At 39.0% G+C, this 18,030-nt stretch overlaps 1 protein-coding gene across 2 annotated transcripts in view; it reads left to right on the forward strand.

Moving 5' to 3' along the window:
• LOC139472305 (uncharacterized) overlaps positions 1 to 18,030 on the forward strand; it is a 70,968-nt gene that overhangs the window by 15,137 nt on the left and 37,801 nt on the right. The window contains exon 1 of one of the 2 annotated variants that reach the window (XM_071254748.1): positions 9,074 to 9,162. The exons of the other annotated variant lie outside the window; for it this stretch is intronic. The gene's annotated coding sequence lies outside the window, so the exon portion shown is untranslated. Of the gene's footprint in view, positions 1 to 9,073; positions 9,163 to 18,030 lie in introns of those variants that run through there. 2 annotated transcript variants of the gene reach the window in all.

The raw sequence follows: 18,030 nt of genomic DNA on the forward strand, positions 1-18,030 counted from the left end.
TAATCACGAGCTTTGCATTTAACATGTATTCATATTGCCCCTAGACCAACTACAAGAAGCTGATCCATATATTTGACATACATATTATCTCTAACTCAAATAGCTACGCCACCCCCATGAGTTGACCTGTCTTTCCTAAATGGAACCTGGCAACCAGAAATAGTTATGTCGCTGTCGTGTATACCCATGTGTTACCATGTTTCAGATATGCAGATTACATCATAATGTCTAAGTTCAACTTCAAGGACATCTAGTTTGTCTTTAAAGGGGCACTGATCTAACGCAATTCCCCGGGACTGGTTGTTGCCTTTGTTATTGTTTTTTCCCAGTGAGTACCCGGATGTATAGCAGAAATATAGACTAGTTCACGACATCTGCTGCGCCATTCGTAAGCGCATTAGTCACTTGTATGGGTAGTAATAAGGGCATATGGTCACGTTGATCAACAAAATGAAATACATTTTTCGAGATAATAAGGAAATGTAAGTATCTTTGTGGGTAGCATCGGTAATGGTGACGTAGTTTTGATAAGTCACTTGCTTGGTAATTTTGCGATTTTCGTTTACACTATTTTGACTTGCAACACAAAGTTTCACCTGAGCATTGCTTTTTGATAGTGTGTATATTTTTATCAAAATGTGTAACATTTTAAAATTTATTAAACGCCTAAATATTCAGTTATTTAACAAAGTGACTGAAAAACATTTCCATCTGTATTATTTTGATAACGAATTCCAAACATTTTGATGTTTAATGTCATCACCAAGAGACTGAAAAGTACATTTCTGTGTTGTTTGGCTTCTAATCCTACATAATAATCTGTTGTGATGTTTGTAGGCCCTTTTGATCGTCTAAATCAATCTGGACAGATTTTTTTAGCTGTACAAAGAAATTTATTCGATGTCACGTGTCTCTGTAACAATCAAGATATACATCGTTTCGGAATATTAAAACCCGTGTTCGTTTCTCAACTGATCACTTAGATTGTTTCAGGTGTTTCACATAGGTGTCAAGTCTCAAAGGTCGGCTGAGAAAGCCCACGTGACAACTATTTTCATAACGTCCACGGTTCCTAAAAAAATCCATTGAGTGATAGATAACAATGAGCAATCAATCAACGTATTATCAGTTAACCCTTTGAACAAAGTATGTTGTTTTTACATCAGCACTTCACGCCATGATATGAGTGTATTCCCTTTGTTTTAGTAAACCTAGACATGTAAACACTCACTTTTGACATATCCACTGTGCAAGATAACAGTGATTAATCAATCAACGTATTTCCTGTTATTCCTTTGATGACTAGGAACGATCCGTTGATTTACAAAAATAAGTAAATCAACCGATCATTCACCTCTTGCTGGGCTGCCACGTGCATATTACATAACATAAATTTCACCTCACTTCAAACCTGGATTTAGATTGAATAATTTCCCCAGACACAATAAATGCCAAATGGGAACCTTTGTCAGGTAATCTAAGTGGTGCTACCACTAATTGTACCTGTAATAAATTCATTAACTGAGCATCAAGTGAATGATGACAAATACACAAGTGTAGGGTTATACCAGAAAACGTGGATGACATCAAGGGAGTAGTAATCGTATTATCGACGCAATCCGAAATCCGAAAATGCTTTCACTGCATGGATACTTTTTTTTATATTAAACTATAACCGCCTGGGGTATTTCCAAATGACGACATCCGATGAGCTCCACCGTTCTTTTTGTCTGTTTGTTTAGGCTGAAGAAATTAATTAAGATGCGCCCTTTGAAGAAATCTTTATAGATCACAGTTAACCAATCAGTGTTCAAAAATGCGTAAAACAAATATTGCCTCCAGCCTCCAAAGTTTATTTAGCTGTACTTGCAGACGGTAGCCCAGTCTCTGGTCACGCTCAGTTGCGTTGCGTATCATCCGGGTACTCACGGGGGAAAAACAATAACAAAGGCAACAACCAGTCCGGGGAAATGCGTTAGATCAGTGCCCCTTTAATACTACGAACATTTAGATGAATAATATTTAAATCTGTGCCTATTAAGGCTCCAGGATTAAGATGAACATCTCCACAGCAGAGGAGCAGTATTGAAAGGAAAATTGAAACTGATGAATTATATAAGCAGAGAAAAAATGTTAAAAAATGTATGAAGATTATAAATTTTGATTCGTGTTTAGTATGAAGAGAAATTGCAAAGGAGCCCCCGTTGCCTTTATTGTGCTATATCAGCTGCCATTGAATAAACTGAGTTCACAGGAAAGCAGTAGTCTCCAACAAATTCAAGCGTACAAGTATCATAAAATACACATTAGCGCCAGCTTGGCATATGAACATAATGAAGTCAAATGGCAATTCTTTTTGTTGAAGTGAACATTAAATAGCCAAAATGAACAAACAAATAAAAAGCAAAATTGAGAATGAGGTAATTACCATTACCTCAGATGAGAAAATAAATCTGAAAGAACAGGGAAACAGTTATTTACAGAACCCTTGTCTGAGGGTGACTTCAATAACTTGTTTATAACGTAACCCAGTACCCGATTCAGAAACATCGAAAAACTACTACCGGTAGCCCTCTCATAATAATGTTTCACTGTGTGACCGTTATGTAACACGGCGAGATCCCGTTTTCCCTGTAAGCAGATTATGTAAACTTGAAAAGTAGCACATTTTCAAATGCGATACATGTCCAAGGATATCGAGCAGTTGCCACATGTGAGGTACGTTTTGAATAATTGTTATTGTTATCAAAACGTTGATTAGACACACAATTACCATGTGTTACAGCAGGACTGAAATTTTTAAACTCAGTTACCACAAATAATAGTAAAACGGTTTGTGTTGCATAACATACTTGATCGGGCATCCGATATCATGCATTGAACTCATAAGTTATAAGTCGTACAGTAATGTAGCTTACTTATTAATTATACTTAAAAAGTATCACTATGTCTGGGTTATTAAGGTATGTAAATACGTTGTACTTATAATGATTTATAACCCACATAATATAAATTAAATATTAACCTTCACCTTTTATGCCCATTAAGTTTTTCATGTGCAATAGCGAACTGAAACGTTATTGGTTTATAAAATCTAAACGTGCAAACATGTATCAACTTATAAATGTTTGATACAATGATTATTAATAACTTAATCCCCATGGTGTAAGATGAATAATTATATTTGTCCTTAATTCCATGTAACTGACAAAAATCAAAACAAATTGAAATCATAACTGCCGACTTAGCAGATGTTGAGTGACTTTACACAATTCCAAATAAAAACACTTTGTTTATACAAAGAACAATTAGAAATATCCGGAAAATAACAACCTCGTACAGCATACACCTTAAAAAACATGAACATGAGAGAATATGGAGGGAATAGCACACACCTCAGTTACCAAGAGTGAGTTAGTGAGTTGGGTTTTACGCCGCTTTTAACAGTATTCCAGTTATATCGCGGCGTGTCAGCTTAATGTGGGAGGAAAGCCGGAAGTGATGCAGGTCTCAGACGTTTACCACTTGGGTGAAACCCACAAGTACGGGTATGGTGCTGACAAACCTAGAAACATAATTGGAGTGAAACGGGATTCGAACCCACAATCATAGGTTTCTGACATTCCCAAGGGACGCAAGTCTGCACAGCGAATCGCGGCGCCTTAGACGACTGGGCCACCCGTGCCCCCTTAGTTACCATGAAGATAACATGTGCTTTAGTTATTGTATACGTTCTTTCAAGGACCATGATGTGTATTTAGGCTTTATGACACTACATTGTGTATTTACTAACTTTGTCACCAGGTTTAAGTATCCATTGGTTGGGCGTTCCCCCCCACCCTCCCACCCCCTCCAACCAACCAACCAAGCAATCCACTCCCAACGCACACCCACCCACCACTCAACTCCGAGTCCCAACCCACACCCACACACAAGAAAAATAAACAGATGACAATCAACACTGTCTGAAAAAGATCCTCGGATAACAATAATAATCACTATTTCTATTTGGATATCGTTCATATCATCCAAATATTGTGAACATTAGCGATAGTGAAAACCTGTCACAGATTATTACCTAGACCAATAATTGGTCATTGATTATCATCAACAATCTTGGATACATTGAATTCCACAGCTTTTGGGTGAATGAAGATGGCAAAATAAATACTTATCATTGCAGTCACTGTTTAACAATATAGTCCTGTTGTACTTGAGTGGCAATCAATAATTACATACCATTCGGGGCTCCAGTCACAAGGCGGTACACATCACACAAATCATGAAGATGAGTGAGTGAGTGAGTGAGTGAGTTTGGTTTAACGCAGTTTAACAGTATTCCAGTTATATCACGGCGTGTCAGCTTAATGTGGGAGGAAAGCCCGAAGTGATGCAGGTCTCAGACGTTTACCACTTCGGTGAAACTCACCAACACGGGTATGGTGCTGACAAACCTAGAAACATAATCGGAGCGAACCGGGATTCGAACCCACAATCATAGGTTTCTGGCGTGCCCAAGGGATGCAACTCTGCACAGCGATTGCGGTGCCTTAGACGACTGGGCCATGAAGATGAAAACACTTGGGGTCATCAAGAGAACATGAGTCTTTCATGGGCTGATAAGTCAACCAGTCAAACAGTTATAGTATCATTGTTTGATCCCTTGGTGTTTAACTATCTTGGGTCAGTTTGAGTCGGATTCAGATTTTGAGGGAGTTGATGAGTTTGTCCATCTGTGATTGTCGGGTAATCTTCAATATTTGCTCATCATGTGTTTTGATGAAACATTATTTTACCCATCATTTTACTCTCCATCTGCAGCTTTTGAGCTGTGGCAGTGATCCTTGATCTGTATTTTCAGTCAAATCGCCATAGATGTATATTTTCCCTTTGAGAGAATTAAGCTTGGATCGTTGCTTGATGAATTCCTTCTTGCTGCGGTTAGACAGGAACTTGACAAGTATTGGCCTAGGTTTGCTGTCAGAGTAGTAGGCTGGATCACCTGACCTGTGACTCCTCTCTGTATCTCGCAGGTCAAGTTTTACCTCCATTTCTTTTAGCCAAGTCCAGCACCAGGGAATCTGTCTCCACCCCTCCTTTTACTTCTTTTGAGTAGTATGAAAGTGATATGAAAGAATTCGGTGGTCCTTTACTTCATTTGAATAATATGAAAGTGATATGACAGAATTGGGTGGTCCTTAACTTCTTTTGAGTATAATGAAAGTGATATGACAGAAATAGGTGGTCCTTAACTTCTTTTGAGTAGTATGAAAAAATTCGGTGGTCCTTAATTTCGTTTGAGTTATATGAAAGTGATATGAGAGAATCTAGTGGCCCTTAACTTATTTTGAATAATATGAAAGTGATATGACAGAAATGGATGGTCCTTAACTTCTTTTGAGTATAATGAAAGTGATATGAAGAATTGGGTGGTCCTTTACTTCATTTGACTAATATGAAAGTGATATAAGGGATTGGGTGGTCCTTAACTTATTTTGAGTAATATGAAAGTGATATAAGGGATTGGGTGGTCCTTTACTTCTTTTGAGTAATATGAAAGTGATATGAAGAATTGGGTGGTCCTTTACTTCTTTTGAGTAATATGAAAGTGATATGACAGAAATGGATGGTCCTTAACTTCTTTTGAGTATAATGAAAGTGATATGAAGAATTGGGTGGTCCTTTACTTCATTTGACTAATATGAAAGTGATATAAGGGATTGGGTGGTCCTTAACTTATTTTGAGTAATATGAAAGTGATATGACAGGATTGAGTGGTCCTTAACTTCTTTTGAGTAGTATGAAAGAATTGGGTGGTCCTTAACTTCTTTTGAGTATAATGAAAGTGATATGAAAGAATTGGGTGGTCCTTAACTTCTTTTGAGTAATATGAAAGAATTGGGTGGTCCTTAACTTCTTTTGAGTATAATGAAAGTGATATGAAAGAATTGGGTGGTCCTTAACTTCTTTTGAGTAGTATGAAAGAATTGGGTGGTCCTTAACTTCTTTTGAGTAGTATGAAAGAATTGGGTGGTCCTTAACTTCTTTTGAGTAATATGAAAGAATTGGGTGGTCCTTATGTTCTTTTGAGTATAATGAAAGTGATATGACAGAATTTGGTGGTCCTTAACTTCTTTTGAGTAGTATAAGAGAATTGGGTGGTCCTTTACTTCTTTTGAGTAATATGAGTGTGATATGGAAGAATTGGGTGGTCCTTAACTTATTTTGAGTAATATGAAAGTGATATGACAGAATTGGGTGGTCCTTTACTTCATTTGACTAATATGAAAGTGATATGAGAGAATTGGGTGGTCCTTAACTTATTTTGAGTAATATGAAAGTGATATGAAGAATTGGGTGGTCCTTTACTGCTTTTGACTAATATGAAAGTGATATGAGAGAATTGGGTGGTCCTTAACTTATTTTGAGTAATATGAAAGTGATATGACAGGATTGAGTGGTCCTTTACTGCTTTTGACTTATATGAAAGAATTGGATGGTCCTTAACTTCTTTTGACTAATATGAAAGCGATATGAAAGAATTGGGTGGTCCTTAACTTATTTTGAGTAATATAAAAGTGATATGACAGAAATGTGTGGTCCTTTACTTCTTTTGAGTAATATGAAAGAATTGGGTGATTGGAGTGGTATGTAAAAGAGGATGAGCCAGGCATGTTTGAGGCAGATTCTGTTTTCAGTCAGTGCTTCAACCCTTAAAGGGTGGTGGGGTAGCCTAGTGTTTCAAGCAGTCGCTTGTCTCACTGAAGGCCTGGGTTTGATTCCTCACATGGATACAATGTGTGAAGCCCATTTCTTGTGTCTCCAATCCACTCACTCTTTTAATCCTAGGTGTGTCTAATTAGGAGATAAACATACTGTGTTTTCAATGTAGAGCTAGGTTACCTGTAGATTTAACCCCGCTAAATTGAATTTGGAACCGAACGCGCAGCTCGAGGTTTCAAATGTTAAATTTAGCGAGGTTAAATCTACAGCTAACCTAGCTCTACATTGAAAAAACAGTATGTTTATCTCCATTCTACCATGACTAAATAAAACGCGAACCCTTTGGTGTTAGAAAATATACTGAGTGAAGCGGCATGGGTTGAGTTCAGCTTTTGCATCTCATGTCACCATTATGACGTCATATCGCTCATTGTGACGCAAAATATATGACGTCAAAGGCTTATATAGAAAAGCGCCAAAATTTCAAGCCCTCTGTTGTCTCCAAAATGTAAATACATTTCCTTTGATGATTTCTGTCGTGTTTTTCTGCACGAAATATATTGCCACACATCCTTTGAATATTGTAGTAACGGCATCTGTGCATTTTGTAACATGTAATTGTAGATATAATTATTTAAATATGCCTACCGACAATGACTGAAAATAGTACTATTCTATGAATATTAGCTTCCGGTGATGCGGCCGTCAAATCAGCTGTTTCAATCAGAGGGGGTTTATTGTGATTTAATAGCCTCTGATTGACCAATCAGAATCGAGTAAATTCCAAATTCATGGTAGAATGATAATTGATGTTTCAATCAAAGCAAAATTGTGTGAGATACCGTATTCGATGTTATAAGCGCCCTAGGCGCTCTCAAAATTAGAAATAGGGGGCTCTTATTAGAATATTATTTTGGTGAAAAAAACAGAGTTGAAAGATAAATTTCGTGGTTTATGCTGACAGTCTGAAATGTTTATGTACGACAGATAAATTTTTCCAGATTTTAATTCCCCAAAATTAACAGTGCATATAACACACGAGTGCATATTATACGCGAATAAATAAGTTTTGTGTACATTGATCAATCGGAAGGGGTGCTAATTGGGATTGTTCACTAGCTAATATATTAGCAAATGTCGCCGTGGGCGCTTTTTAGAGCAGGGCGCTTATTACATCAAATACGGTAATTTAAAAAAAAAAAAAATTTCGACCACAGAATTTTTTAATTACATAACATGTTTATCCAGTTATCATAATAGAATACAGCCTTTACAGATTATAAGCTCCACACATACAACTATTAATCATGTTATGTTTTCATGGCCTGTTATAAAGAAGGTCACATGATGTGGTTCAATTCAGTGCAGAACATTGCCGTAACAGGCACATATACTTGTCGTAAGAGGTGACTTAACGTGGTCAGGCTCGCTGACTTGGTTGATGCATGTCAAAATATCTCAATTGCATGGATCGATGCTCATGATGTTAATTACTTGATTGTCTGGCCCAGACTCGATTATTTACAGACCGCCGTCATGTAGCTGAAATATTGCTGAGTGCGGCATTAAACAACAAACAAACAAACAGTGCAAAACTACTTTGATTAAGTCCTGAATGTTCTTTTTCAATGAATATGTACATATGAATTTTGCATTCCGAAGACCGCTTCCATACTTTAGTCCATAGAGCGTTTGTCCAGAGAACGGAATGTTGGATTCCAAGCGGCAGCATAACAAAAGAAGGACTTATCTGCTTGGAGTCAGTATACTGTGTCTGAATATTGTGTTCATGTTAAACTGCTGCATTGTATCGCAGTGGGCTAGGACGACAACTATGGCATTATTCAGGATTTGCACACGCACGCACGCACGCACGCACGCACGCACGCACGCACACACGCACACACCGCACACACACAAGACTTTTTTTTATCTTTTAAAAATGCTGACTACATATCCAGGTGAGCTACAGTGCCTACTTTTTGACTTTTTGCATCATAACCTCCTGCAGCCTCTTGACAAAAAATAAAGATGGCTTAAATATCAAACCAGAAATAACCTGACTCATAGAAAGTAGGCTCTAGCAGCATGTGGCAATTCAGCTCTTACCAATAACATGATGAAAATATGAAAAGATGAACCAGTTTAGGACATGCTGTAAAACAGAGGTGAGGTGTCAACGTTATTGTGAATTTATATGTCCATACCACTACTTCACAATCTCCTCAGCTGTGGCGGAGGAAGCTGCAGTAGATTTATAATTAGCTGCGGCTTTCCCTTATTACCCGATATTTTGTGGTGAGATTAGCTAGATGTGGTTGTGCCATTCCCACGAGTCCTGGTTAATCTGAAGATTGCGGTAGAATCTCCATCTCCTGGATGGCTAACAATTCTTCCTCACCTAGAGAGGCTTAACAGGCAGTTTGCCAGTTGGACGAGGTAGGCGCCATGTCTCTGTCTTCTTATGTTGATTTACAGCTTGATGTTGGATCTTCTTTATAGTTACAAGATCTTGGTTTCAACAATCTACCACTTAGAGGATTTACTGTAATGCTGATGTCCATTTAAGTGATTAGCCAGTACATTCGTGTTGTCCATGTGTTTCTTGCTGCAAGTTCTTGATGTTGGGAAACTTTTTTCCTGCGGCCTGAGACAACAACTGTAAAATCGTACTGACCTAACTGTACCATCATATAACACTGAACATCCAGGGTAGAATAGGTCTCCAGCAACCCATGCTTGTCGTAAAAGGTGACTATGCTTGTCGTAAGAAGTAACTAACGGGATGGGGTGGTCAGGCTCGCTGAGTTGGTTGATGCATGTCATCGTATCCCAATTGCGTGGATCGATGCTCATGATATCAATCACTGGATTGTCTTGTCCAGACTCGATTGTTGCTGAGTGCGGCGTTAAACAACAAACAAACAACAAACAAACAACAACAACATACTAACAACTGTACATTTGACTAACACCACCGTACCTGACCTTCAAGGGATGATAGACCATTATAGTATCAACGCGTGTCAGTCCGACGTTGATTAATGAACAATTTGCATACTCGTATATGCAAGAGGCGACGTATGGTTCTCAGTAGGAAGTGACAAGTTGGAGACGATGGCTTGTGGTTTATACAGTTCTACTTTATACATGTTGATATATACATGCAAAAGACACTATGTGCCTGGTCAGCACATAGTGGTAGTGGTTGTTGTCTAGGTGCCCCGGAGCACCCAGCCTAACCCTAGCTAGGCTAAGGGTAAGACCTTTCTTTTTTCTTTTCTCCTCCTCTCCTTTTTGGACCAAGGCTTATATAGCCAAGGTAACCTGACATTTAGTAAGTAATAAATATAAATGTAAACAGTAAATCATCAGTGACATACTTGCACATCTCGTTCAGGATGGCAGACGGTCGATGTACACAAAAATGGGGATTAACAAATAGGATTAGCATCTTATAAATAACAGCAATTAAGTGTTTCAAGGCATAAAGATGTCATGGCTCCAGGGTAATGAGCCTTTGCAATTAAATGTTCTTCGGACAATGGGTGTCGTAAATCAGTCGCTATGACAATAGTTTGGAAGGTAATTTAAGGTACTGACGTTTACTACAATATCTGAAAAACTATCAGACCTACTCCAGTCAAAGTTGGTATGAGATTATTAAACAGTCATACATAACTGGATATTACATTTAAAGACAATCGGTGCATGAATAAAAAATCTGTCTGTTTAGCTATAACTATATTTCATCAACAAGCAGACCTGTTCATGACCCGTGACGACATTAGCCAATCAGAAGGCAGCTTTCTCGTGCTTTACAGCACTAAATTCAAATTAGCGACAACGTTTCGAAACATATTTTGACAAATTTTCAATTAAAAATTTGAAACCTGAACAAAAGGAATATTCTGGAATGGCAAATGTATGGTCTAGATTGTATGGATTCAGTCGTTAAACCCGTAACTATCATTCGGAATACCCTGTGTTAAAGTTTTCGATGTTGCATGATTAGAAATCACATTCCGACTGTCACTTTCATGATCTGGTAAGCGATGCCTTGATTGGTCGGATGTAAGGTGTTCTGACATGACACCAAATTGGATGTCCTCAGATCTTTGTTTAGCGGTAGCGAGAACTAAGATCTGATTTTAATAAGATTGCCTTAAATCCAATCCAGACATTTAGGTACCTGCATCCTCTGTAGATTGTGCTGGTCTCCCTGTGGGATTCTAGGTTAGAATTGATCTCCAGCAACCTCTGCTGGTCTCCCCATGGGATTCTGGGTTAGAATTGGTCCCCAGCAACCTATGTTGGTCTCCCCATGGGATTCTAGGTTAGAATAGGTCCCCAGCAACCTATGCTTGTCTCCCTGTGGGATTCTATGTTAGAATTGGTCTCCAGCAACCTATGCTGGTCTCCCCATGGGATTCTGGGTTAGAATTGGTCCCCAGCAACCTATGCTGGTCTCCCTGTGGGATTCTAGGTTAGAATTGGTCTCCAGCAACCTATGTTGGTCTCCCCATGGGATTCTGGGTTAGAATTGGTCCCCATCAACCTATGCTGGTGTCCCTTTGGGATTCTGGATTAGAATTGGTCTCCAGCAACTTATGCTGGTCTTCTTGTGGGATTCCAGGTTAGAATTGGTCCCCATCAACCTATGCTGGTGTCCCTGTGAGATTCTGGATTAGAATTGGTCTCCAGCAACCTATGCTGGTCTTTATGTGGGGATTCCAGGTTAGAATTGGTCCCCATCAACCTATGCTGGTCTCCCTGTGGGATTCTGGGTTAGAATTGGTCTCAAGCAACCTATGCTGGTCTCCTTGTGGGATTCTGGGTTAGAATTGGTCCCCAGCAACCTATGCTGGTCTCTATGTGGGGATTCCAGGTTAGAATTGGTCCCCATCAACCTATGCTGGTCTCCCTGTGGGATTCTGGGTTAGAATTGGTCTCCAGCAACCTATGCTGGTCTCCTAGTGGGATTCTGGGTTAGAATTGGTCTCCAGCAACCTATGCTGGTCTCCTTGTGGGATTCTGGGTTAGAATTGGTCTCAAGCAACCTCTACTGGTCTCCCTGTGGGATTCTCTGTTAAAATTGCAGTGATTTTATAACATTTCTGAATGTGTACACTTATTATTATGTAGGTTGAAAATGATTTAGATAACTAGCCTAGCCTGAAAAAGATTGTTTGATATTCTGTGATTTATGAAAATATGTTTAATATTTAACACATTTTTGGTTTGAGATTTTATGTTAATGAATTAACTAATTACTGATTGTTGAAGAAATATTATCATCGACAATAGACAAAATGTTTGATGTGATCATTGTGATTTATTATTAAAATGTTTTATGCTTAAAAAACCCTGGTCATGTATAATGAGATCTATATGATGTACTTCTACCAGGAACAATAAAAACTATTAAAAAAAAAAAAAAAAAAAAAAAAAACACTATTAAAAAAAAAAATTAAAAAAAATGTTTTATGGACAAATTATAAGTCAACCTCAGATGTCATAGAATTTATTTGGTCTATTTCTTAAATGTTTAATAGCAAGCAGATGAAAAATTGAACAACTCGGCTACCATAGCTATCAAACAAGACGACAGAGAGTAAACACTTCAATGGGAGCAGCGAACAAAGTGGAGAATTGTGTTTTGCTGAAAATCCCACATAATATTGACCATAAAAACACATTTATGTCATGATCTTTCAAAAGACACAAAATAGTATGATATTGATTTTGTAGAGTCCTGGGTGGTAGTTGGAGGAGATGAGTTGTACAGTGTGTGTCGTTGCCGATGATGAAGCCATGTGGATGTGGGGCACAAGAAGCCTGCTGTCACGGAGGCAGGCATCACGTGGCAAGGCATGTTTTCTGTCACATGGTTTTGAGGAAAGATCAAATTATTGTTTGTGTTTGGCTTGTCTTTCTTGTCTTGAGTACAAGTCTGTGAGTTTGCAGTGTTGTCAATATATCACTACATCCTTTTCTGGCTTCACCTGTCTTAACCCGTATTTTCCTTCCTGGTGAATATCATCTGACCAGTTTTCATGCATATCACCGTATCACATCTTGGTCAATATCACCCCTTTACATCTTGGTCAATATTACCACATCACATCTTGATCAATATCACCCCTTAACATCTTGGTCAATATCACCCCTTCACATCTTGGTCAATATCACCCCTTTACATCTTGGTCAATATTACCACATCACATCTTGATCAATATCACCCCTTAACATCTTGGTCAATATCACCCCTTCACATCTTGGTCAATATCACCCCTTTACATCTTGGTCAATATTACCACATCACATCTTGGTCAATATCACCCCTTCACATCTTGATCAATATCATCCCCCCCCGATCACATCTTGATCAATATCATTTCCCCCCCCCCCCCCATCACATCTTGATCAATATTACGGCCATCACATGTTGTCAATATCACCACATCACATCTTGATCAATATCATCCCTTCACATCTTGATCAATATCACCCCTTCGCATCTTGATCAATATCTCCCCATCACATCTTGATCAATATCCCCTCCATCACATCTTGGTCAATATCACCCATCACATCTTAGTCCATGTTACCCCATCACATCTTGGTCAATATCACCATATCACATCTTGGCCAATATCACTGTATCACATCTTGGCCAATATCACCCCTTCACATCTTGGTCAATATCTCGCCATCACATCTTGGTCAATATCACCCCTTCACATCTTGGTCAATATCTCGCCATCACATCTTGGTCAATATCACCCTCTCACATCTTGATCAATATCTCGCCATCACATCTTGATCAATATCACCCCACATCTTGGTCAATATTGCATTTTATATCTCTAAAATTATATCTCTATTTTTCATTGGTTGAGAAAGGGTCACATGACCTTCCTTAAAACACTGTATTGCCTTGAGACTCTGCAAGTGGTATTGCCCTGCAGGATGAAGGAGAGAAATAGTTTCAGCAAGATTTTAGCGCAAGGTTTGTTGTGTTTCATCTCCTGTGACTTCCTGTGACAACTCATTCAACTATTGTTGAATTTTAAAGATTCTTGTTTTTGTATTATGTAATACAACAATTATTGATCACAATTCAGGCAATATCATTTTTATGGACCCTTGAATTCTTGGTCAATATCAAGATGACTTAATTGGATAAGGTTATCAGACTTCGTGACTCAGTTGATTGCATGAGACCAAGGTTTGAATAGATTCTGGGGGACCTGATTACAAAAAGTCTTGGGGACCTGGTTCAAATAGGTCACAGGGCCTGGATTAAATTACAGTATTCGACGTAATAAGCGCCCCGCTCAAATAAGCGCCCACTGCGATATTTTCTAATATATTGGCTAATGAACAATCCCAATTAGCACCCCTTCCGATTGATCAATGTACACAAGACCTATTATTCGTGTATAATACACACTCGTGTGTAATATGCACCCTTAATTATGGGCAATTAAATTCTGGAAAAATATATCTGTCGTATATAAACATTTCAGGCTGTCAGCATAAACCTCAAAATTTATCTTTCAACTCTGTTTTTTTTTCACCAAAATAATATTCTAATAAGAGCCCCCTATTTCTAATTTTGAGAGCACCCTGGGCACTTATTACGTCGAATACGATAGTTCCTCGATCAGGACCTAGGTTAGAAAATGTCCCCAGATATTTTAACTCAGGTCCCCAAGACCTATTCTAATCCAGGTCCCCGGGTCACCAGGATCTATTCATCACCAGGTCCTGGGGACCTATTCTCACCTTGGTCCTGGGGATCCGGACTAGAATGGGTGCTGGGGTTAACCCCCAGGTCCAAGGTTAGAATAGGTCCCAAGGATCTGGAGATACTGGTTAGAAAAGAGTGGTTGTCACGTCAGATCTGAATCAAGTTTTCCTCAAGAATTCATCTTGCTATCTGTTGAGGAGTGACAGCATTGAACCAGTGCTCCAACACGAAGTTTGTTCTGACAGTATTGCACTTATTTACATTGCCGAGAGTAATTGGGTTGAAAATGTCATGGTGTTATATGAAAGTAATAAGTGACAGAAGTGATATCAGTTTATTTTAGGAATATGCTGGACTGTTGAAAGATATAACCAAAGCATTAATGCCTTTTAAGGAGTGACAGTGTTTCAGCGTAAGTAAAATTGTCTGAGGTGTACAATTTAAAATTGTGCAAAATGTATTTTTAGGAATTTAAAGTTAAAAGACATTTGCAATTTCATAGAGATCAACCCACTGTTCAAAATTCTGTCACAAATGAGAAAGTCCCAATCCTTTGAAGCAATCAATCCTGAGGGCATTTGGGGTCAGAATAGGTCCACAATGCCTGCTTGTCGTGAGAGCCGATCGCCATTAAACAGAATCAACAGGTCAGGCTCTATGACTTGACTGATCGTGTGTCATTGTGCCTGTATTGGACATTGATCAGTGGCATTGGATATAGCCTGTCTCAGACTTGATTATCTTCAAACTGATGGGATATAGCTGGACTATTGTTATTTTCTGTGTTAGAAAACGAATAAATGAAACAATATTTCTTTATGCAGTTTATTCATTAAAATCCTCTTACTTTTCTTCCTCATTAATCTTTCGTCCCCTTTTCTCTCTTTTGCTGTTCTGGGGACACAGGTGACCTAATAGTCTTAAAGATACCGCAATTCTCTCTGCAGAGTTGCATCCCTTGGGCACGCCAGAAATTATGATTGTGGGTTCAAATCCTGATCCCAATAATGGTTTGAGGTTTGTCAGTGCCATAGCCATGCTCATGAGTTTCACCAAAGTGGTAAATGCCTGAGCCCTGCATCACTTACTCCCAAATTAACCTGACACTCTGTGAGATAACAAGAAAACTGTTCAAAGCAGCGTTTAACCCAAACTCACTCGTTCACTTTTGCTGTTCAGTATGGTTTGTCAGTCATTATTTTCTTCATCTCCTCTCTCATTCCATTTCATCATTGCCTGTTGCCGTCCTATCCTATCTGTTGCAGCTAGCGCTGGTGCTGAAGACATTCACTGTCTCTCCCAGCTTCATCCCTCTCTCTCATCTCTTCCTCAAATCACTTCTCCTGCATCTGGCCATCCATCAGTAGCTGATATGTAATTGCTTGTATAAACATTACTGATATTAAACAAGTCACAGGAAGCATTGAATAAACCCTGTATGACATCCTAATGCTATGAACACTAAACTTTTATTGAGTGAGTGAGTTGGGTTTAACGCCGCATTTAAGAGTATTCCAGTTATATCGCGGCGTGTCAGCTTAATGTGGGAGGAAAGCCTGAAGTGTCTCAGACGTTTACCACTTCGGTGAAACCCAATAGCATGGGTATGAGGCTGACAAACCTAGAAACATAATTGGGGCAAACCAGGCTTTGAACCCACAATCATAGGTTTTTGGCGTGCCCAAGGGACGCAACTCTGCACAGCGAATCACGGCGCCTTAGACGACTGGGCCACCCGTGCCCCCAAACTTGTATTGAACAACATGCCACAATCAGTAATGAATCAATATCATTAAATTCAGATCTTACTTCTCATTACTGCCAAACAAAGATCTGAAGACATCCCATTAGGGGTCACATCAGAACGACCTGTCATCCGACCAATCAGAGCGTTGCTTACCAGATCATGAAAGGGATCAGGATGTGTTTTCTAATTATGCAACCTCAAAAACGATTAACACGGGGTATTCCAAACGACAGTAACGTGTTTATGACTGAATCCATACAATCTAGGCCATCTTTGAGCCATTCCAGAATGTTCTTTTGTTCAGTTTTAAAAAATTTATTCGAGAAGTTGTCAAAATATGTTTCGAAGCATAGTCGCCAGTTTGAAACTAGTGACGTAATATACGAGAAAGCTGCCTTCTGATTGGCTAATGTTGAGTTCTTATCAGCCATTCCATTGGTCGGTCGAAGTTTGCAATAGGTCGGTCTGACATGACCTGTAATGGGATGTCCTCTGATCTTTGTTTAGCAGCAACGATAACTAAGATCTGATTATAATGAGATTGTATTGAATAAACACTGCATGACATCCTTATGGTACAAACACTATACTTATATTGAGCACCATATGACAATCAGTATTGAATAAACACTGCATGACATCCTTATCGTACAAACACTATACTTATATTGAGCACCATGTGACAATCAGTATTGAATAAACACTGCATCCTTATGGTATAAACACTATACTTAATTTGAACAACATGCCACAATCAGTATTGAATAAACACTGAATGACCTTATGGTATAAACACTATACTTATATTGAACATGTGACAATCAGTATTGAATAAACACTGCATGACATCCTTATGGTATAAACACTATATTTATATTGAACAACATGTGACAGTCAGTATTAAATAGGGGGCACGGGTGGCCCAGTCGTCTAAGGCGCCGCGAGTCGCTGTGCAGAGTTGAATCCCTTGGGCACGCCAGAAACCTATGATTGTGTGTTCGAATCCCGGTTCGCCCCAATTATGTTTCTAGGTTTGTCAGCACCATACCTGTGCTCGTGGGTTTCACCAAAAGGGTAAACGTCTGAGACCTGCATCACTTCGGGCTTTCCTCCCACATTAAGCTGACACGCCGTGATATAACTGGAATACTGTTAAAAGCGGTGTTAAACACAACTCACTCACTCACTCACTCAGTATTAAATAAACACTGTATGACACCAGTGTGCTGTCATCATTGTTCCTCAACTTAATAAGGGACCAGATGATGGATAATAGTGGCGGATCATGAAATCAATATATTGTGAGAACCTCTAAAACTCTTAAGTAGCTTTTGTATAGAGGGATTACACATGCTAGTTTTGTTCATTTCCCTTTGTCAATCCCTATTACAGCCACAGCCTGTATAGTGTACATGGGATTTATGAGTGAATCTGTCCCGGGTCAGAGCGGCTTGTCTCACACATCCTGATGAAGGCATTACACTGTACTGTCCCTGCAGGTGCAAACTTACAGCACTTTAAGTGGACTCAAGAAACAAAATTTTATGAAGGCCAGATCAATTAAATTTCTATAATGACAACACCAAAACAACCAAAAACCAAAACAACAACCAAGAACAACCACCACCACCACCACCATTAGCAACCACCACCACCAACAACAACCAAGAACAACCACCACCACCACCACCATTAGCAACCACCACCACCAACAACAACCAAGAACAACCACCACCACCAACATCAACAACCACCACCAACAACAACCAAGAACAACCACCACCACCACCAACATCAACAACCA

Source organism: Haliotis cracherodii, unplaced genomic scaffold (genome assembly GCF_022045235.1).
Source record: "Haliotis cracherodii isolate W230 unplaced genomic scaffold, xgHalCrac1.p SCAF_24, whole genome shotgun sequence".
Classification (NCBI taxonomy): domain Eukaryota; kingdom Metazoa; phylum Mollusca; class Gastropoda; order Lepetellida; family Haliotidae; genus Haliotis; species Haliotis cracherodii.